Source organism: Equus asinus, chromosome 6, assembly GCF_041296235.1.
Source record: "Equus asinus isolate D_3611 breed Donkey chromosome 6, EquAss-T2T_v2, whole genome shotgun sequence".
Lineage (NCBI taxonomy): Eukaryota > Metazoa > Chordata > Mammalia > Perissodactyla > Equidae > Equus > Equus asinus.
The window spans coordinates 16,544,924-16,566,548 of record NC_091795.1 but is presented as its reverse complement, the minus strand read 5'-3'; the positions used below and the strand labels follow the sequence as shown (position 1 = coordinate 16,566,548).

Here is a 21,625-nt window from a genome sequence, read left to right as displayed (position 1 = left end):
ATGTCAGTTTTGTAGTTTTCTGTGATGGTTTTCTCAGTTTTTTCTTTATTTACAAATTGTGGCTCTGCTCTGATTTTTTGTTTAGTAATTACCATGAGGTTTGCATAAAAGATCTCATAGATGAGATAGTCCACTTTCTGATGGCTTCTTATTTCCATTAGCCTAAGCAGGCTCCATCCCATACTTCTTCCCCTTCTGAGTTACTGTTGTCTCAGATTATTCTGTTTTGTGTTATGAGTTTGTGACTAAATTGAAGTGTTTGTAGTTATTTTCAATGCTTTCCTTCTCTTTGCCTTTTATGTTATAATTATGTGTTTGCTAACTTGTTTTGATAGAGAGCTGCAGTTTTCTGATTTTGTCTGTCTATTTATCTTCTTGCTCAAAGCTTTGTAGACCATTGTCTTTTTGTTTTAGGTATGAGGGCTTCCTTCATCATTTCTGGTGGGGGAGGGGTCCTGTGGTGATGAACTCCCTCAGCATTTGTATACCTGGAAAAGCTTTTATTTCTCCATTGTATCTGAAGGATAGTTTCACTGCATAGAGTATTCTTGGCTGAAAGTTTTTGTCCTTCAGTATTTTGAATATATCATTCCATTCTCTCCTAGCCTGTAAGGTTTCTGCTGAGAAATCCACTGAAAACCTGATAGGGGTTCCTTTGTAGATTGTTTTCTTCTGTCTTGCTGTCCTTAGTATTTTTTCGTTGTTGTTAACTTTTGCCTATTTTACTATTATATGCCTTGGACGAGGTTTTTTTGCATTGAGGTAATTAGGAGTCTATCGTCTTCAAGTATTTGTAAGTCCAGTTCTTTCCCCAGGTTTGGGAAGTTCTCAGCTATTATTTCTTTGAACAAGCTCTCTGCTCCTTTCTCCCTCTCGAATACCTATAATACTTATGTTGCTTTTCCTAAGTCAGTCAGATATTTCTTGAAGAACTCCTTCATTTTTAAAAAATCTTGGTTCTCTCTCCTCCTCTACCTGAAGCATTTCTATCTTTCTATCCTCTATATCACTAATTCTGTCCTCCATAACATCAACTCTATTTTTTTTAGGATTCTAGGTTATTTTTTCTCATTGATTGTGTTCTTCATCTCCAGAATTTCTGTTTGGTTTTTTTTTTAGAGTTTTAATCTCTTTGGTGAAGTATTCCCTCTGCTCATTAATTTTATTCCTGAGCTCATTGAACTGTGTTTCTGAGTTTTCTCGTAACTCGCTGAGTTTCTCTATGACAGCTATTTTGAATTCTCTGTCATTTAGAATGTAAATTTCTGTGACTTCAGGATTGGTTTCTTGAGACTTGTAATTTTCTTCCTGCTCTGTATTGTTACTGTAGTTTTTCACGCTGGTTGATGAACTAATCCTTTGCTGGCGCATCTGTGGTAGTATCAGGTTGCAGATTCCACCTGCTACAGCTTGGGGGAAGCAGGAATTGTGTTTCTGACCCCACCCTGTCTGCTGGAAGTTGTGTGGGTATGGTGGGTGCTCCTGTAGGCTTGGATAGCATTTGCGCATGCACCAGATTGCCTCCACCTCCGCTTACGTTGCGCTGGCTCCTGTACTTGGTAGACAGGGCTTCTTTGCAGGGTCTGAGCTGGGGCCACTTGTTAGGGCTGCTGTGGCATGGTGGGAGCTCCTGCTGGCTGGGAAAGCATTCATACGTGTGCACGGGACCACCACCACCTCTTCTTACAGTCACACTGAGGTACATTCCCCCTGGTGGGGTCATGGCAGCACAGTGGGCACTCCTGCCAGCAGGGAAAGCATTTGCACATGTGTGCAGGGCTGCTGTCACCTCTTCTTACATTTGTGCCAAGGTGCATTCCCACTGGCAGGGCCATGGTGCCATGGTGGACACTCCTGTTGGCCAGGATAGTGTTCACCCACAGTCTGGGCTGTGTCTGCCTCCTCTGGGAGTAGTGTTGGTCACTGTGTGAAGACCTGTGACCTGGCTTACTGCTGCCTGGAAGGGGTAAGGGGTGCTTACCTATCACCGCTGCTTCCTGGAGACCCGGGCCACCCACTTTCAGATGTATAGCTGTGTGGGTCTCTCACGAGTCCTGTTGTGCTGGGTGGGTATCTTCCATTAGTCAATGAATGTCTGTTTACTTGTAATTCAGAGGAGGAGAGATAAAGGGAACAGCTCACTTTGCCATGTTGCTGATGTCACTCCTCTGTTTTGCCCATTTTTTAATTGGGTTGTTTGTTTTCTTGTTGAGTTTTAAGAATTCTTTGTATATTTTAGATACAAATCCTTTATTACATATATATTTTGCAAATATTTTCTCCCAGTCTCTGGCTTGTCTTTTCATTCTCTTAATACAATTACTTTTTAAAATATTGACCTTGTATCCTACAGCCTTGCTAAACTCATTTATTTGTTCTTAGGATTTCTTAGAATTTTCTACACAGATAATCAAGTCGACTGAGCATAAAGACAGTTTGACTTCTTCCTCTCTAATCTGTATGTGTTTTACTTCTTTTTATTGCCTTATTGCATGGGTAAATCCTTTAGACCAGTGGTGAATGACAGTTGTGAGAGTGGTCATCCTTGCTCTGATCCTGAGATTAGGGAGAAAGCATTCAAACTTTTACCATTATATAATGATGTTACTTGAGGTTTTTTATAAATGCCCTTTATCAAATTTAGAAAGTTCACTTTATTTTCTAGTCAATGGGAGTTTTATTCTGAATGGTTGTTAGATTGTGTCAAGTGCTTTTTCTGCATCTATTGTGAGAATCACATGAGTTTTCTATTAATATTGTAAGTTACATGGATTTATTTTTGAATGTTCAACCAGCCTTGCATTCCTAGGATAAACCCTGCTTGGTTATGATATATTTTCCTTTCAAAAATATGTTGGATGACATTTGCTAAAATTTTATTAAGAATTTTTGCATCTATGTTTATGAAAGATATTGGCTTATAGTTTTCTTTTCTTGTGATATCTTTGTCTGGTTTGGTATCAGGATAATGCTGGTCTCATAGAATGAGTTGGGAAGTGGCCCCTCAATTTCAGTTTTTCAGAAGAGTTTGCGTAGAACTGGTGATATTCCTTAAATATTGATAGAGTTAACTAGTGAAGCCATCTGGGCTTTGAGTTTTCTTTCTGGGAAGGTTTTTACCCACAAATTCAATTTCTTTAATATAGAGCTTTATTCTTTTTCTTTTCTTTTTTTTTTTTAAACATTCTCTTTATTTTTTTTAAAGATTTTTTTTTTCCTTTTTCTCCCGAAAGCCCCCTGGTACATAGTTGTATATATTTTAGTTGTGGGTCCTTCTAGTTGTGGCATGTGGGACGCTGCCTCAGCGTGGTTTGATGAGCAGTGCCATGTCCGTGCCCAGGATTCAAACCAACGAAACACTGGGCCGCCTGCAGCGGAGCACGCAAACTTAACCACTTGGCCACGGGACCAGCCCCGAGCTTTTTTCTTTTTTAAAAAGAAAAGCAATTTATTTTCTACAGAGCTGTTCAGGTTATTTGTTTCTTCTTGAGTAAGAATGTCAATTTGTGTCTTTCAAGGAATCTGTCTATTTTATCTAGCTTGTCAAATCTATTGGCAAAAAGTTGTTCATAATATACCTTTATTTTTCTTTTAATGTCTGTAGTATCTGTAGTGTCTACTCTCTCATTCCTGATATTGGTAATGTGTCTTATATCTTTTTCCCTGATCAGTATAGCTAGAGGTTTATATATTTTATTGATTTTCTCAAAGAACCAGCTTTTGGTTTCATTGATGTTTTTCAATGGTTTTTACATTTCTATTTGTAATAACAACAGACAAAGAAGATTTTGCAGCAGAGACATAGATGACTTGCAAAGCCTAAAATACTTTCTGTCTGGCTCTTTACAGAAGAAGTTTATTGACTCCTGCTCTAGACCTGAATGACTACATAAATATAGATGTTTTTCTTTCATCCCTAGATACTCAACGAATCTGCCTGGAGATAAGAGAACTCAAGCAGAGAAAGTCTGATGATCCCTCAAAGGTAATTGGTAGATTACACAGGAGCCCTACTGTGCACTCAGGTTGCAAAGCAGCTCATATTCTCTTCCTCTGGTGATGTGAGGAGATAGAAGGGAAAGGAAGAGCTAAGAGGGAGAGGAGGTGCTGGAGATTTTGGTAATGGGACTCGTTTGGGTTCAATAGAATGTTAAGGGGACTTTGTTGGCCTCTTATGTCATCAGCAGTAAAATGAAGGTGATGCTGGTCTGGTCTCCACTGGGGCAGTGGAGGCAGGCAAGGTGTGTGAAAATTGAACTGAGAGGATTGGATGTGTGGTGGGAGAGAAAGAGAAGCTTCTGGAACAAACACTGGATTTTGGCTTGAGCAAATGGAAGGATTGATTTTTTGTTGAGATAAGGAAGATGCGGGAAAGTAGCAGGAGTGGGCAGTGGGGATCGAAAGTTAGGTGGTCGTGGGACCAGCCTGGTGGCATAGTAGTTACGTTTGCGTGCTCCACTTCAGTGGCCCGAGGTTCATGGGTTCGGATCCTGAGTGTGGACCTACACACCACTCATTAAGCCATCCTGTGGTGGTGTCCCACTTACAAAATAGAGGAAGATTGGCCCAGATGTTACCTCAGTGACAATCTTCCTCAAGCAAAAAGAGGAAGATTTGCAACAGATGTTAGCTCAGAGCCAATCTTCCTCACCAAAAAAAAAAAAAAGTTAGGTGGTTGTGCATCTTGAGTTTGCAGTTAGCCTATTTCCCATTTCTTTAGTTTCTACTTACCCTCAGTGAAATCTCCCAGGGAAAAGTCCCCTAAAGGATTCCATCTCCACCCCATGCCCAGCCCACACTCAGCCTCTTCTAGGGTCTTTCTTGATTGAAGCCTCACCAATCTCCTTGCCCAGGTCTAGGGGTTAATATTGATCCACTAGGACACATTTGCAGCATTTCCACACACACATTGGGTTTTCTCTTTCTGGAGGAGATTTTAGACCTTTTCAGGCCACTGCGTTCCCTCTCGGCAGAGGCAAGTAGCAGAAGCCAGAGAGTTAGTGCCTGGGGTTAGGGTTTATTTTTCTATTTACTGGTAATTTGAAATTGGATATTTTCTTTCTTCTGCTTATGCTGAGGGTGTGAGTTTTGTGTTGTTTTATATGTTCTTTTTGTTCTGTTTTTTTAAAGATATTTCAGAGAAATAAGATTTTTGCTGCTGCCATTACCTAATGTTATGGTTTGACTTGTGTCCCCACCCCTTGAATTTATTTGTTGATGTCCTAACCCCAAGTGCCTCAGAATGTGGCTTTATTTTGAGTGTCTGTCTTTACGGAGGTCATCAAGTTAAAATGAGGTCATTAGGGTGGGCCCTTATGACTAGTATCCTTATAAGAAGAGAAACTTTGGATGCAGATGCATGTGGAGGGAAGACGACGTGAAGGTTCAAGGAGTAGATGGCCACTGACAAGCCAAGGAGAGAGGCCTCAGCTCTGCTGACCTTGATCTTGTACTTCTAGCCTCCAGAACTGTGAGACAACAGATTTCGGTTGTTTAAGCCCTGCATGTTGTGGTACTTGGTTATGGCAGCCGCAACAAACTAATATGCCGGAGCTACTCAGATTTATAACTGTATAACTTTTTGCGTTCTTTTTGTCTCCCAAAGATCTCTTCCATCCCCTGCCTGCATACTGTGTGTGAACACAAGGACTAAAGGGCAGGGCCGGCTACCTGATTTGTGGGATCCAATACAAAGTGAAAATGCAGGAAGAAAAGTGCAGTTAAAGGTGCTGACATATAAAGATATTTCCTTTGAAAATAGTTTAATACTTACAAAATGTCACAGGGGAAATCGTGACGCACGAGTGACAACGTCAACTCACTTCTGTTTATAATATTTTTGGTGTTATACTTTTATGTAATACGATAAAAAACAATACTTAATGTGATATCTTGATTTATTATAAGGTTTTTCTGGCTGCTCCAGCTATTCCAGTTTGCTTATGCTGGTTTAGTTGAGTTTCTGTCACTTGTACCTTAGGAGTCCTGGTTAGCAGCCTCCTGCCTGCAGGCTGCAGTGCACCCGGTATGGCGGACAGCTCTGTAGAGCCGAAGGGAGTGAGCGTGGAGGCAATTACCTCAGGGCTGCCAGTGTCCCCCTCCCGTGTCCCTGTCCACAGACACTGGGCCCTCCCCACTTCCCACTGTAGAACTGCGCCCCACCTTGCTTCTGGGAGTGACTTCACAGACAGTCGTGTTCCGCAGTAGCCTGGAGTCCAAGGCTGTGTCTGAGGACTTCAGGAAACTTCTTCTCTCTCATGGTGTACAGACTATGGCACAGGAGAGAGGAGCAGACACCCTCTTCTTTGTTCTTTTCCTGAGCTGTTGGCAAGGCACCGAGCCCCGCCCTTTCCACCTGATCAAAGGTACTGTCCCACGTACGTTGATGGAGAAGGGTGAGACTCACGTGAGCCTGGCTCAGGCGGGTGGTGGTGCTGTCCTCCACGGATCCCAGAGCGGTCAGCACGGGGCCTGGCCCACCCCATCTGCTTTCCCTCCCTGAATCTACCGTAGCGAGCTCTTGCTCAGAAGGGAGTAACTTTTACCTTTTTCCTAACTTGGAAGCTTTCTCAAAATCCAGAACTCCACAGGAGTGTGGCATACATGTACATTTGAACTTTTCATTATAAAAATTTTCAAACACACACAAAGTAGAAAAAATTAGTATAATGAACATCCATGTGGTAATCATACCAATCTTGTTTCATCTATCCCCTCATATATATAAACACATGATATTTTAAATAATAGCTTGAGATGTAATTCATGTAACATAAAATTTACCCTTTTAAAGTATATAATTCAGTGGTTCTTAGTGTATTTATGGAATTGTGAATAACCACTATCTAATTTTAGAACATTTTCATCACCCCTAAAAGTAATGTGACCCTCACTAGCTGTCACTCATAATTCCCCCTTTCTCACAGCCCCTGGCAACCATTAATCTACTATCTGCTCTATAGATTTGTCTATTCTGGATATTTCACATATGGAATCATACGATACATGGTCTTTTGTGGCTGGATTCTTTCATTTAATGTTTTTAAGTTTCATCCACATTGTAGCATGCATCCGTACTTCATACATTTTTATGGCTGAATAATATTCTGTTGTACGGCTGTATCACATTTTATTAATCCATGCATCAGTTGATGGATATTTGGGTTCCACATTTTGGATATCTGAATACCCACGTTATAGATGTTTTAGGAACGTAGCTTTTTCAAAGTGCACTTTAGATTTCCATGCTCTCTATTTAGGGTCTTAGGGCATTTGCAACCATATTTGCTATTTACTAAACTAACTGACTGACCATATTCTGGGAAATTCTCTCACTGTAAAGATATTGGGTCTGTGGAGAAAAGCAAAAGCAGCAGACACAATCCTTGTGATGTAGAAAGCTACAGTATTGTTCTCCAAAAACTAACTAGACATAGATCCAAAAACAGTGTCATGCGTCATGAAAGTACATTATGCAAACTGTCAGTCAGGGGCGACAGCAGGAAAAGGGGAGACGGTAACTACTCTTGTCAGGGCTCTTTAAAAACCAGAGGGTTTTTGTGAACAAATGTTTCGCTGCATGGCCTTACACTTCCTTTGTATTGATTCTTAGTGATTCACTGATATCTCAGCAAGAAAGAACTTTTTGTTTCTTTCATTTGCCAAAAGCCATTATATCTGGAAGGAATGTCCGTGCACCATTAATGACCTGATTACCAATCTTCCTGTAGAGTTGAAAGCCACCATGGGCACAAATTACTCAATGGCCGTGCAGATTGTCTGTCAGGAAGCCAGGTGAAAATCTGCATTGCCACTGGTTTTGAGTTAAAAGTTCAGATTCCGCAGACACTTCATGAATGCTCTGTGGCGCTCAGAATAGGTGGGCGCTGTGGCCCTGACAACCCCTTCATTAGGGGAAAGATTTCTCCTCCTTGGTGGTTTTCTCCCTCCCCTCAGGCTGGAACAAAGGGCTGGCCTTGACCTTGAATGAAGAAAATGTGTCCAGACAGAGACATCACAACCTCCTTAAAGAAAAGCCTGAAAATACAGCTCAGAATCTCCACAGGTTGCTACAATCTTTTAGCACAATTAATCCGTATCCACGCTATAGCCATGTGAGCATCAGCAGGTCTTGAAATCAGTCCGTGACGTCCGAGGGCAGATGGTTGACGCAGTCCGTTTCCATTTGCACCTTCATTTTCATTCGTCAATGACAGCATCAGGAGTTCCTCGTGCTCTTCCAACAGGTCAAGTCGGGGCAGCCGCAGGCCCTCCGAGCCCCTCCCTGACACAGACCATAGTGTGGATTAGTGCAGAGTGAGGTGTTGTTCCTTCCCCTCCAAAACGAGAAAGCTTCACGTTTCCAGAACGGCCAAAGTCACTGCTTGTTGGCATCATTTCCTATGGAAGGGAAAGTTTTCCTTGAAAAGACCCTGAGATGTGTGTCCATCCGTCTTTGTTCCCCCCAAAACTGGGCACTGAGCATAACCATGCTTGGAACTAGCGTCATGTATTGCAGAGTTCAAATTTTATCTCCCCCATCCTCACAGGCCTCCTGTCATTGGCACCTTCTCGTCAGTCTTCAGATGAGAATACCAAATCCTGCAGAACTTTACTTCCCAAGATCTCAAGGCACAAAAGGGTGGACTAGAACCCGCGTCAGTGCCCTTTCCCCTAGAGCAGGCCGACTGCATGATGCTCCTCTCACGATACCACACAAGAGAGTATTGAGTTAAAAAGATCGCATGCAGATCCAGGGAAAGATTTACAGCTAAGGTTTATTTTCCCCACAGGTTCAAATACTGAATTTTCCTCGAGTTCAAAAAATTTGGACGAAGGTTTGGCTAAAATATTTGGTAAGTACTCTCATGTGAAACTATCAGGCTGTATTTGAAGAGTCTCGTGCTTGTCTGTGGTGGTCTCCCAGATAACCTATTCCTGCTACTCTGATGGAAAGGAAAGTACTTTGCCTTGAGGCTAGAACCAGTTCCTATAAGTGTCAGAGTCCTAGGAAATTATTAAAAACATGGAAGATAAACACTTGGAAAGGATTCTGCTCCTCAAAGAGGGGTCCGTGCAATAGCTGCAGGGCCACCATCCTGGAGCTATAGAAAGTGCGGCATCAGACCCCAGCGAAGACCAGCTGCAGTGCATCTGCCTGGCCCAGGTGCAGCGCATCTGCCTGGCCCAGGTGCCCAGGAGCTGTCTGCATGTGCTAGAGATGGTGAGGCCCTGAGGCTGAGATAGACCTTCTCCCCAGCAGCACAGCCTTAACTGAGCTTGAAAATCCCCTGCGGAGATTGTTAAAAAGAGACACCCAGATCCACCCCACGATCAGGTTCCTTGGTGTGTGGTGAAGCCCTTGCGTGAATAGTTTTTAAAGTCTTCCAGGTGATTCTAGGCTGGGACTCACTGATTTACTCTAAGGCTCTCATTTAATATTTGAGAGTAACCAAAGAAGTCTTCTTCAGCAGAGAGCACCAACAGTGCACAAGGGTTCCCTTTTCTCCATATCCTCACCAGCCCTTGGTATTTCTTGTCTTTTTGATGGTAGCCATTCTAACAGGTGTGAGGTGATATCTCATTGTGGTTTTGATTTGCATTTCCTTGATGATTAGTGATGTCAAACTCTGTTTCATGTATCTGTTGGCCATTTGCATGTCTTCTTTGGAAAAATGTCTATCCAATTCCTCTGCCCATTTTAAAATCAGATTTTCTTTTTTGCTATTGATTTCTATGAGTTTTTCATATATTTTGGACTATATTTATTAACCCCTTATCAGATATATGATTGCAAATATTTTCTCCCATTCTGTAGGTTGCCTTTTCATTTCATTGATGTCTCTTTTGCTGTGCAGAAACTTTTTAGTTTGATGTAGTCTCACTTATTAATTTTTGCTTTTGTTGCCTGTGCCTTTGACATCATATCCAAAGAATCATTGTCAAGACCAAAGTCAAGGAGCTTTTTTCCCTATGATTTCTCCTAGGAGTTTTATGGTTTCAGTTCTTATATTTAAGTCTTTAATCCATTCTGAGTCAATTTTTGAGAGTGGTATAAGATAGTGGTCAATTTCATTCTTTTACATGTGGTTATCCAGTTTTTTCAACACCATTTTTTGACAGACTATCTTTCCCCCCAGTGAGTATTCTTGGCCTCCTTGTCAAATGAGTTGACTGTACATGTAAGGGTTTATTTCTGGGCTCTCAATTCTGTTCCATTGGTCTATGTGTCTATTTTTATGCCAGTACCATGCTCCTTTAATTGCTATAGCTTTGTAGTATAGTTTGAAATCAGGAAGTGTGATGCCTTCAGCTTTGTTCTTTCCCAGGATTGCTTTGGCTATTTGGGGTCTTCTGTGGTTCCAAATGGATTTTAATATTGTTTTTTCTATTTCTGTGAAAAATACCATTGGAATTTTGATAGGGATTGCGCTGAATCTATAAATGGCTTTGGGTAATATGGACATTTTAACAATATTGATTCTTCTGATCCATGCATATAGGATATCTTTCCATTTGTCTGTGTCTTTGTCAATTTTTTTCATCAATTTCTTATAGTTTTCAGTGTACAGATCTTTTATCTCCTTGGTTAATTTATTCCTATTTTATTCTTTTTGGTGCTATTGTGAATAAGATTATTTTCTTTTTCAGATGTTTCATTGTTAGTGTATAGCATTGCAACTAATTTCTGTATGTTGATTTTGTATCCTGCAACTTTACTGAATTTGTAGATTAGTTCTAACAGGTTTTTGGTGGAGTCTTTAGGATTTTCTCTATATAAGATCATATCATCTGCAAAGACAATATTACTTCTTCCTTTCTGATTTGGATGCCTTTTATTTCTTTTTCTTGCCTAATTTCCTGGCTAGGACTTCCAGTTCTATGTTGAATAGGAGCACTGAGAATAGGCACCCTTGTCTTTTTCCTGATCTTAGAGGAAAGGCTTTCAACCTTCCACTGTTGAGTATAGTGTTAGCTGTGGGCTTGTCATATATGGCCTTTATTATGTTGAGATAGGTTCTTTCCATAGCAAATTTACTGAGCATTTTTATCATGAAAGGATGTTGCATTTTGTCAAATGCTCTTTCTGAGTCTGTTGGGATGATCAGATTTTTATCTTTCATTCTATTAATGTAATGTATCATATTTATTGATTTTCATATGTTGAGCCGTCCTTGCATTCCAGGAATAAATACAACTTGATCTTGGTGTATGATTTTTTAAAATATGCTGTTGAATTCAATTTGCTAATATTTTGTTGAGAATTTTGCATTTGTGTTCATTAGGGATATTGATCTGTAGTTTTCTTTTCTTTAGGAGTCCTTATCTGACTTTGGTATCAGGGTAATGCTGGCCTCATAAAATGAGCTTGGGGGTGTTCCCTCCTCTTCTATTTTTCAGAAGGGTTCGAGGAGGATTGGTATTAATTCTTCTTTAAGTGTTTGGTATAGTTCACCAGTGAAGCCATCTAGTCCTTGGCTTTTCTTTGTTAGGAAGTTTTTGATTGCTGATTCAATCTCCTTACTCATTTTTGGTCTGTTCAGATTTTGTTTCTTAATGATTCAGTCTTGGTGAGTTGTATGTTTCTAGGAAGTTATCCATTTCTTCTAGGTTATCCAATTTGTTGGTGTTTAATTGTTCATAGTAGTCTCTTATGATCCATTGTATTTCTGTGGTGTCAGTTGTAATGTCTCCTCTTTCATTTATAATTTTGAGTCTTCTCTCTGTTTTTCTTGGTTTAGCTAAAGGTTTGTCAATTTTGTTTATGTTTTCAACAAACCAACTCTTAGTTTTATTAATCTTCTCTATTATTTTTCTGGTGTCTATTTCATTGATTTCTTCTCTGATCTTTGTTACTTCCTCCCTTCTGCTAACTTTGTGTTTAGTTTGCTCTTCTTTTTCTAGTTCTTTGAAGTATAAAGTTAGGTTGTTTATTTGAGATATTTTGTTTTTAAATTTATTTTATTATTATTATTATTTAAAGGTATACTTTTTCTTTTTTTGGTAAGGAAGATTGGCCCTGAGCTAATGTCTGTTGCCAGTCTTCCTCTTTTTTTTTTTCTCCCTGAAGCCCCAGTAAATAGTTGTATATCCTAATTATAGGTCCTTCTAGTTCTTCTATGTGGGATGCCACCTCAGCATGGCTTGATGAGTTGTGTGCATGTCTGCACCCAGGATCTGAACTGGCGAACCCTGGGCTGCTGAAGTAGAGCATGCGAACTTAACCACTACACCACCGGGCCGGCCCCTCTTTTTTCTTAATGTGGGTATTTTATTGCTATAAACTTCCCTTTTATAACTGCTTTTGCAGCATCCCATAGGTTTTGGTGTTATTTCCATTTTGGTTTGTTTCAAGATATTTTTTGATTTCCCTTTTGATTTATTCTTTGATCCATTAGTTGTTCAGGAGTGTGTTATTTAATTTCCACATATTTGTGAATTTTCCAGCTTTTCTCCTGTTATTGATTTCTAGTTTCATACCACTGTGGCCAGAAAAGATACTTGGTATGACTTCAGTCTTCTTAAATTTGCTAAGACTTGTTTTGTGACCTTTAGTATGATCTATCCTGGAGAATATTCTGTGTGCACTTGAGGAAAATGTGTATTCTGCTGCTGTTGGATGGAATATTCTATATATATCTGTTAGGTCCACTTGGTCTTAAATATGGTTCAAGTCCAATGTTTCCTTGTTGCTTTTTCTGTCTGGATGATCTATCCATTGTTGAAACTGGTTGGGGGAGGCTGGTTGCTCATCCTGCTCTTCCTTTCCTGGAGAGGGAAAGTCTTTCTAGCTGGGAAGTCCCCTCTTGGCACTAAGCAATGCCAGCTTGGGGGATGGGATGATGCCAGCACAATGAAGCTGTCTTCCTTCTCATCTTGTATGGTTATTCTCAGGTTTGTTGTTCCACTGTATGGCTGAGGTTTCTTAAGTGGACCCAGAGCTCTCCCAGGGCTGTTTTTGTTTGTGAATAGCTGTCTAATTGTTGCTCTTTGTCGGGAGATGGAGGCTGGGATCTCCTATGTCACTATTCTGGTGATATCACTTTCTCCATCCTCTTTGAACCCCCAGCACCTTGTGCAGTTTCTGAGCAGAGCCAGGGCTTGGTAAAAGCTTGTTGTCCAAATGATCCACAGTCTTCTGCTCTGTCCCAACCTAGATGGGCATTATGATTTTTAGGAACTTATGCTTGGTTCCTCCATATAATATTGGGTCATCAAAACTGAGTGGCCAGGATCCTCTAAGTGAAGGATGTCCAGGTATTGCCTTAGTCACTATGCCAATAAAGAAAGCACTTGGCTGCAATTACTAGAAGACCTGGGTTTAGTCACTTAAACAAGGAGTGGTTTATTTTCCTTCTGTTTCAAGTAGTCCAAGAGAGACAACTATAGCTTTGGTGCAATGCTGAGTGACTTCAGGTCAGGACCTGTTTCTCTGAGATCATCAGGGCCTTCCCTAGTGCTTATGCCTCTTGGTCATCAGATGGCTTCTGCAGCTCCAGACGTCACATCCACTTTCACAGCAGGAGGTAAAGGGGATGGGAAGGTGTAGCCCCAGCACTACTTTCTCTTCCATCCAGAGGAGCAAGCTTCTTCCAGGGTCTCAGGAGTCTTCGGAAGAACTTTGTGTGTCCCGTAGCCCTCCTCTGGGTACCAAGGAGGGTGGAAGGAAGTGTCTCTCTGAGGGCTGGCTCCTGAGGCTCCAATCACCCTTAGGCACAGAAGGAGGCAAAAATGGCTGGTGATGGAATGCCACAGAATCTGTTGCAGATCTTTTTTTTTCCTGCCGTGTTTTCTTGACATCTTTGCTTCCTTTGTGTTTTCTGTCTTTTTCTTCCTTATCTATGTATTCTTCCACTTGTGCAGGGTTCCAATGAGCAGAAAACAAGCAATATTTACTAACTGATCGGGGTTATTGTTATAAATAAGATGGTGATTAGCAGTTTTAAAATATTTAGCCTTTAGCATGGTCCTCACACTGGCACTATGTTCAGTGCTTTTACATGCATAGTTTTATTCAGTTATTGCAAAAGTTCTATCAGTTAAATAATTGTATCCCCATCCTACCAGTGAGGGAACCAAAGATCACAGAGGTGGAGCTGTTTGCCCAAGATCACGTTTCAGGAAACAGCAAACTCAGGATTTGGGTCTAGGTCTGGTGCCACAAAAGCTGGACTCTCACCATGAGAAACTTCCTAGGAGAGGCAATAGGTCTTAATGGAAGAAAACGATGCGCATCTTGTAGAAACAGGAAAGAGGTTTGTTCATCCAGAGGGACAGCTTGGGGACAGTCTCAGAGGTGGGGAGAATGACAACAGGAGCAAGAAGAAAAATTATGACATTAAATATCATGAGATTCAGAGAAAAAATTTCTAGCACATGTCTCTAGTGGGTAATGTTTCCTATCTGGGATATCTAGTGAAATCATAATTTTTCGGAAATGATTTAGATAGACCAAGTTCCCTTTCCCAAGACAAGGCATTCGGAGCATAACATATATCCATTGCGTTTGTATCATTTATTCTCCGTGTTCATAGACTACTTTAGGTGCTCACAGAGCAGACTCTATTAATTCTGGATTGCTGGTATTAACATGCCTGTCTTTGCTTCACTTGAGATGAAATTCTCCTGCAAGTGTTTTCCAACGTTCCCTTTGATGAAACGAGAAGAACAGCAGGCCAATCAATTACAACGAGTGACATGAAAGAAAGTAAGTATATGTCTTTAAAACTGTAAGTGCACATATTTCTAAAGGCCTATGTATTGTATTATTTGTACTACCCTATCATTTTGGCATTCTTTAAACCAGGTATGTATGAGGCAAATGCAAATTGAGATGTGGAGGAAAGAATTGTCTGAAATACTCTATAACCTCCTCCCAAGCCTATGGTCTAAAGTGTGAATATTCCTGTACTTGGGGTGATCTCTGAAGTTCTTGTGTCAGGCAGGGTCTCTCACTCTGGGGGCTGTTCACAGGACAGGAACCGGATTTGCAAGTGGCATTTACTGTTCCTGGTCACACTTGCTAGGTATAATAATACCTTTCTATTCAACGCTTTATAGTTCAATGTGCTTGAGTGCCCGAGGGACTAGTTGGGGGAGTGAACCCTTCTCATATCCCTCGGCATCACCTCCCCTATGCCAGCCTCTGGAAAGTATTTGCACTGGGGAGCAGAGCCCATCTCTCCCTTTGCACTGATGCTTGTATGCCAAAGCTGAAGGGAAGAAGCTGGTCACATATGCAAAAACTATGTCTATTAGTGCAAATCATGCAAGTGACAGAGAAATCCTTTAAGGTGGACACTAGTTGCACTAGGAGAAAATGAAAATTGGGTAATTAGTTATCAGGCATGTGTGTCATGTTGAAATTATGAAACTATTAGCAAACCAATGTCATAACTAACGACCCTGCCAATGCATTTCATAAACCACATGATTAAAACGGTGAATATTTTACTGTGTAATTGTGATGGTGCGCCCTGCACAGTGTTTTTTTATGCTCCCTTGGCTGACACAATGTGATGAACATGTTTTTAGCTAAGTGCTTGCATGATTGAGTGTATCTATTCCTAATGATTCACCAATGTCTCATTAACAGAGAACTGTTTGTTTTTTGTTTTTGGATCAAAGTAGTGATACATGAAGTCATTTGGCATACACTGTGGAGACTGTCCTACCAATTTTTTTGTATAGTTGAAACCTGTCACATGCACAAATTACTCAGTGGCTATGAAGATTATCTGTGAGGAAACCATGTGAAAACTGGTATTGTCGCTGATTTTGTATTAAAAGTTCAGATTCCGCAGGCACTTCATGAATGCTCTGCGGCGCTCAGAATAGGTGGGTGTTGTGGCCCTGACAACCCCTTCATTAGGGGAAAGGTTTCTCCTCCTTGGTGGTTTTCTTCCTCCCCTCGGGCCAGAACAAAGGGCTGGCCTTGACCTTGAATGAAGAAAATGTGTCCAGACAGAGACATCACAACCTTCTTAAGGAAAAGCCTGAAAATACAGCTCAGAATCTCCACAGGTTGCTACAATCTTTTAGCGCAATTAATCCGTATCCACGCTATAGCCACGTGAGCACCAGCAGGTCTTGAAATCAGTCCGTGACGTCCGAGGGCAGATGGTTGACGCAGTCCGTTTCCATTTGCACCTTCATTTTCATTCGTCAATGACAACATCAGGAGTTCCTCGTGCTCTTCCAACAGGTCAAGTCGGGGCGGCCGCAGGCCCTCCGAGCCCCTCCCTGACACAGACCATAGTGTGGATTAGTGCAGAGTGAGGTGTTGTTCCTTCCCCTCCAAAACGAGAAAGCTTCACGTTTCCAGAACGGCCAAAGTCACCGCTCGTTGGCATCATTTCCTATGGAAGGGAAAGTTTTCCTTGAAAAGACCCTGAGATGTGTGTCCATCCATCTTTGTTCCCCCCAAAACTGGGCACTGAGCATAACCATGCTTGGAACTAGCGTCATTTATTGCAGTTCATAATAGATAATAACCCTGAGATGTGATAAGGGGAGGGCACTTTTCAGTCTACAGACGACACCAGCACATTTTATCTCCCCCTTCCTCACAGGCCTCCTGTGGTTGGCACCTTTCCCACCAGTCTCAGATGAGGATACCAAATCCCACAGAATTTACTGCCTAAAGTCACAAGGCGTTCAAAGCGGGGACTAGAACCCGCGTCCAGTGCTCTTTCCCCTAGAGCAGGCCAACTGCATGATGCTCCTCTCACGATACCACGCAAGAGAGTATCGTGTTAAAAAGATCACATGCAGATCCAATAAAAGATTTACTCACAGCTAAGGTTTATTTTCCTGTAGGTTATCCTCAACAAAAGAGCTTGGAAAATACTGAATTTGCGTCAAGTTCAAATAAGCAGGAAGAACATTTGGCTAAACTATTTGGTAAGTACCCTCTTCATGTGAAACCATCAGGCTGTATTTGAAGAGTCTCGTGCTTGTCTGTGGTGGTCTCCCAGATAACCTGCTCCTACTGCTCTGATAGGAAGAAAAGTGCTTTTCCTTGAGTTTAGAGCCAGTTCTCTAAGTGTCAGAGTCCCAAGAAATGAAGCAAAACATAGAAGACAAACACTTGGAAAGGATTCTGCTCCTCAAAGAAGGGTCCATGTAACAGCTGCAGGGCCACCATCTTGGAGCTATAGGAAGTGCAGCATCAGACCCAAGCGCAGATCAGCTGCAGAACATCTCCCTGGCCCAGGTGCAGCACATCTGCCTGACCCAGGTGCATCACATCTACCTGGCCCAGGCGCATCACATCTGCCTGGCCCAGGTGCATCACATCTCCCTAGCCCAGGTGCATCACATCTCCCTGACCCAGGTGCATCACATCTGCCTGGCCCAGGTGCATCACATCTGCCTGACCCAGGTGCATCACATCTGCCTGGCCCAGGTGCATCACATCTGCCTGACCCAGGTGCATCACATCTGCCTGGACCAGGTGCCCAGGAGCTTTCTGCATATGCTAGCAATGATGAGGCCCTGAGATTGAGACAGACCTTCTCCCCAGGTCTTCAGCCCTAATTGAGCATGAGAATCCCCTGGGGAGGTTGTTAAAGAGCCATCTGATCAGATTCCCTATGTGGGATGAGACCTTTGCATCAGTAGTTGTTAAAGCTCTCTAGGTGCTTCTAGGCTGGGACTCACTGGTCTAGTCTAAGCCACTCATGTAACATTTGAGGGAAACCAAGGCCTAGATGGAAGACGGTGGGGTAGGACGCGCCAGAAATACATCCTCTCACCACATCTACAATTGAGCTGGCAAGAATTATCTTAAGCAACTATTTTGGAACATTGGATTCTAGTTGAATACTGGCATCATCCAGGGGAGAGGTTGGTGAAGAGACTGGTGAATTTTGGTGAATTTCAGTGTTCATGTAGATCCTATCAATCTTCATTCCCCAGCCTGTGGCGGGTAGCCAGGTGGTCAGCAGCCCACATTTTCAGTGTGACCTGCTGGTGCCAGAATGGACGACAGGGACCTTGTCCTCCAAAAATTTGGATGTGTGTTGATCACTGCGGGCTGGCTGTTGTTTCAACCCCATGGTCTGAAGAGGCTTCCAAGCAACTCTGTCAAGGGGATTACAAAGACCGTATTTTTTGTTTTTCTTCTTTTTGGAGACAGACACTTAAGGGAACCTTTGTCAGGTCACTGAGTGATTGCAAAGATAACAAACTGGAATTTCAGCACCAACACACAACAAGGAATACATATTTTGCCAAAATAGTTTGGAAAATCCACAAAAATATCACTCCAGCCCCCAACAAGCAGAAATCAGCAATCCCTGGGGAGTGGGAGAATTTGATTTCCAAAGTTACCAAAATATAATACTCAGAATGTTCAGCTCTCAACAAATAAATTACAAAACATACAAAGAAGCAGGAAAATATGGCCCATTCACAGGAAAAAAAAAAAGAATTTGACAGAACCCATCCCTCAGAAGCCTAGAAATTGGAATCAACTGTCTTCAAAATGTTCGATGAGTAAAGGAAATGATGGACAAAGAACTTAAGGAAATCATGAAACAGTGTTTTAACAAAGTGAGAATATCAATAAAGAAATAGAAATTATAGGGGCCAGCCCAGTGGCATAGTGGTTAAGTTCATGCACTCCACTTTGGCAACCTGGGGTTCACAGGTTCAGTTCCTGGGTATGGACCTATACACTGCTTATCAAGCCCTGCCACGGTGGTGTCCCACATACAAAATAGAGGAAGACTGGCACAGAAGATTAGCACAGATCTTCCTCAAAAAAACGAAAAGGGGAAGATTGGCAATGAATGTTAGCTCAGGGCCAATCTTCTTCACCAATTAAAAAAAAAAGAAATAGAAATTATAAAAAAGAGCTAAAGAGACATTCTAGAATTGAAAAGTACAATAACTGAAATGGAAAACTCATTAGAGGGATTCGACAGCAGATGTGAGCAGGCAGAAGTAAGGATCAATAAATTTTAACTTGGACAATTGAAATCATCTAGTCTGAGGAGCAGAAAGAAAACAATGAAGAAAATAAACAGAACATGAGGGACCTGCAAGATACCTTCAAGCATACCAACATATACATTATAGAAGACCCAGAAAGAAAAGAGAGAGAAAGGGGCAGAGAAAAAATTTGAGGAAATAATGGCCTCGAACTTCCCAAATCTGATGATTATACATATCCTAGAAGCTCTGTGAACTCCAGGAAGAAAAAATGCTATAGAGCCACACTGAAACACATGATAGTCAAATTGTTGAACCCAAGGGCAAAGAGAGAATTTCGAAAGCAGCAAGAGAAAAGCTACTCGTCATGTACAAGGGATACTCAATAAGATTAATGGCTGATTTCTCCTCAAAAATCATGGAAGCCAGAAGCAGTGATATGACATATTTAAAGTCCTGAAAGAAAAGTACTGTCAACCAAGAATTCTATATCTGAAAAAAATATTCTTGAGCATAAAGGAGAAATTAAGACATTTATGGATAAGCAAAAGCTAAGAGATCTGCCCTGTAAAACATGCTAAAGAGAGTCCTTCAGGCTAAAGGAAAGGACACGAGACAGTACCTCAAAGCCATAAGAAAAAAATAAAAAACACTGGTAAAGGTGACTACATGGGTAAATACAAAAGCCAATAGTACCATAATTTTTGTTTGTAACTTTTCTTTTTTTTCCAATATGATTTAAAAGGCAAATGCATAAAACAATAATTGTAAATCTATGTTAATGGGCATAAAATGTCTAAAGATATAACCTGTGACAATAACAATTTAAAAGGGGAGGAATGGAACTATATATGAGCAGAGTATTTGCATACGCTTGAAACTAAGTTGATACTATTCAAACTAGGTTGTTATAAGTTTAAGATGTTAATTGTAATCCCCAACGTAACCACAAAGAAAATAATTTAAAAATATGCAGAAAAGCAATGAAAAAGGCAATGAAAATGTAACATTACAAAAAAACAACTAACTCCCAAAGAAAAGTAGTAATGGAACAAACTGAAGAACAAAAAATTTATAAGACACAGAAAACAAATAGCTAAATGGTAGAAGCAAATTCTTCTTTATCAGTAAACACATTAAATGTAAATAGATTAAAGTCTTCTTAAGGGCAGAGATTAGCAGGTTGGATAGAAAAAATAGGATTCATTTATATGCTGTCTACAAGAGACTCACTTAGGGTAAAAAGACACAAAGAAGTTGCAAGTAAAAAGATGGAAAAAGGCATTCCACACAAATAGTAACCAAAAGAGAGCTGGAGTGGGTATATTATTTTCCAACAAAATAGATTTCAAATAAAATAAGTTTATGAGAGACAAAGAAGGACATTATATATTGATAAGAGATTGAATACAGAAAGAGGATGTAACAATTATAAACACATATGCACATAGCAACAAAGCCCCCAAAATATGAACTACTAGTAGACAAAATTGAAGGGAGAAATAGTTATACAATAGTTGGAGACTTTGGTACCCCACTTTCAATAATAGATAGGACAATAAGACAATTAATAAGGAAATAGAAGTGAACAACACTGTAAACCAGTTAGACCTAACAAACTGATACAGAATGCTCCACTGAATAACAACAGAATATATGTTCTTATCGAGTGCACATAGAACATTCTCCAGGATAGACCATATGTTGGCCATAAAACAAGTCTCAATAAATTTAAAAAGATTGAAATCATGCACAGTGTCTTTCCTGATCACAATGGAATGAAACTAGAAATCTACAATGGAGGGAAAACTGGAAAATCCACAAATCTGTGGAAATTAAGCGACACATTCTTAAATAACCAATAGGAAATTACAAATTACCTTGACATGATTGTAAATCAAACACAGCATACCAAAACTTATACAGCAAAAGCCACGCTAAGGGGAAATTCATAAATATAAATGCACATATTAAAAAAAGATGAAAGATTTCAAATAAATACCCAACTGTATACTTTAAGGAACTAGAAAAAGAGTAGCAAACTAAATTTAAAGCTAGCAACAGGAAGGAAATAATAGAGAATAGAGCAAAAAATAAATGAAATAAAGAATAGAAAAACAATAGAGAAAATCAATAAAACCAAAAATTGGTTCCTTGAAAAGATAACAAATTTGAAAGACAGAAAATGAGAGAAGACTCAAATTATTTATTCAGAAATGAGAGTGGGGACATTACTACTAATTATGGAAATAAAAATGATTATAAGAGAATACTATGAACAATTGTATATCAACAAATTGGACAACTTAGAAGAAATAAAGACATTCCTAGAAACACACAAACTACCAAAACTGATTCAAGAAGAAATAGAAAATTGGAATAGACCTATAATGGGTAAGGAGATTGAATTAGTAATCAAAACTTCTGAATACAGAAAAGTAAGAATCAGTTGGCTTCACTGGTGAATTCTACCAAACAAATAAATAAGAGAAAACACTAATGCTTCTCCAACCCTTCCAAAAAATTGAAGAGAAGGGAACACTTCCTAACTCATTCTAAGAAGCCAGTATTACCTTGATACCAAAGCTAGACAAAGACACTATATGAAAACTGCAGAGCAATATCACTTATAAATATAAATGTGAAATTCCTCAACAAAATAACTAGAAAACTGAATCCAACATTGTAT

The 21,625-nt window shown here is 40.4% G+C and overlaps 1 non-coding gene across 2 annotated transcripts in view; it reads left to right on the top strand.

Annotated features, from left to right (window-relative positions):
- The window catches only part of LOC123286720 (uncharacterized), a 38,933-nt gene that overhangs the window by 3,236 nt on the left and 14,072 nt on the right, over window positions 1-21,625 (top strand). The window contains exons 2-6 of one of the 2 annotated variants that reach the window (XR_006529491.2): window positions 3,921-3,985; window positions 5,606-5,726; window positions 8,793-8,855; window positions 14,615-14,707; window positions 16,819-16,902. This is a non-coding gene — a transcript (uncharacterized protein). The remainder of the gene's footprint in view (window positions 1-3,920; window positions 3,986-5,605; window positions 5,727-8,792; window positions 8,856-14,614; window positions 14,708-16,818; window positions 16,903-21,625) is intronic. The other variant, XR_006529492.2, reaches the window with a different exon arrangement.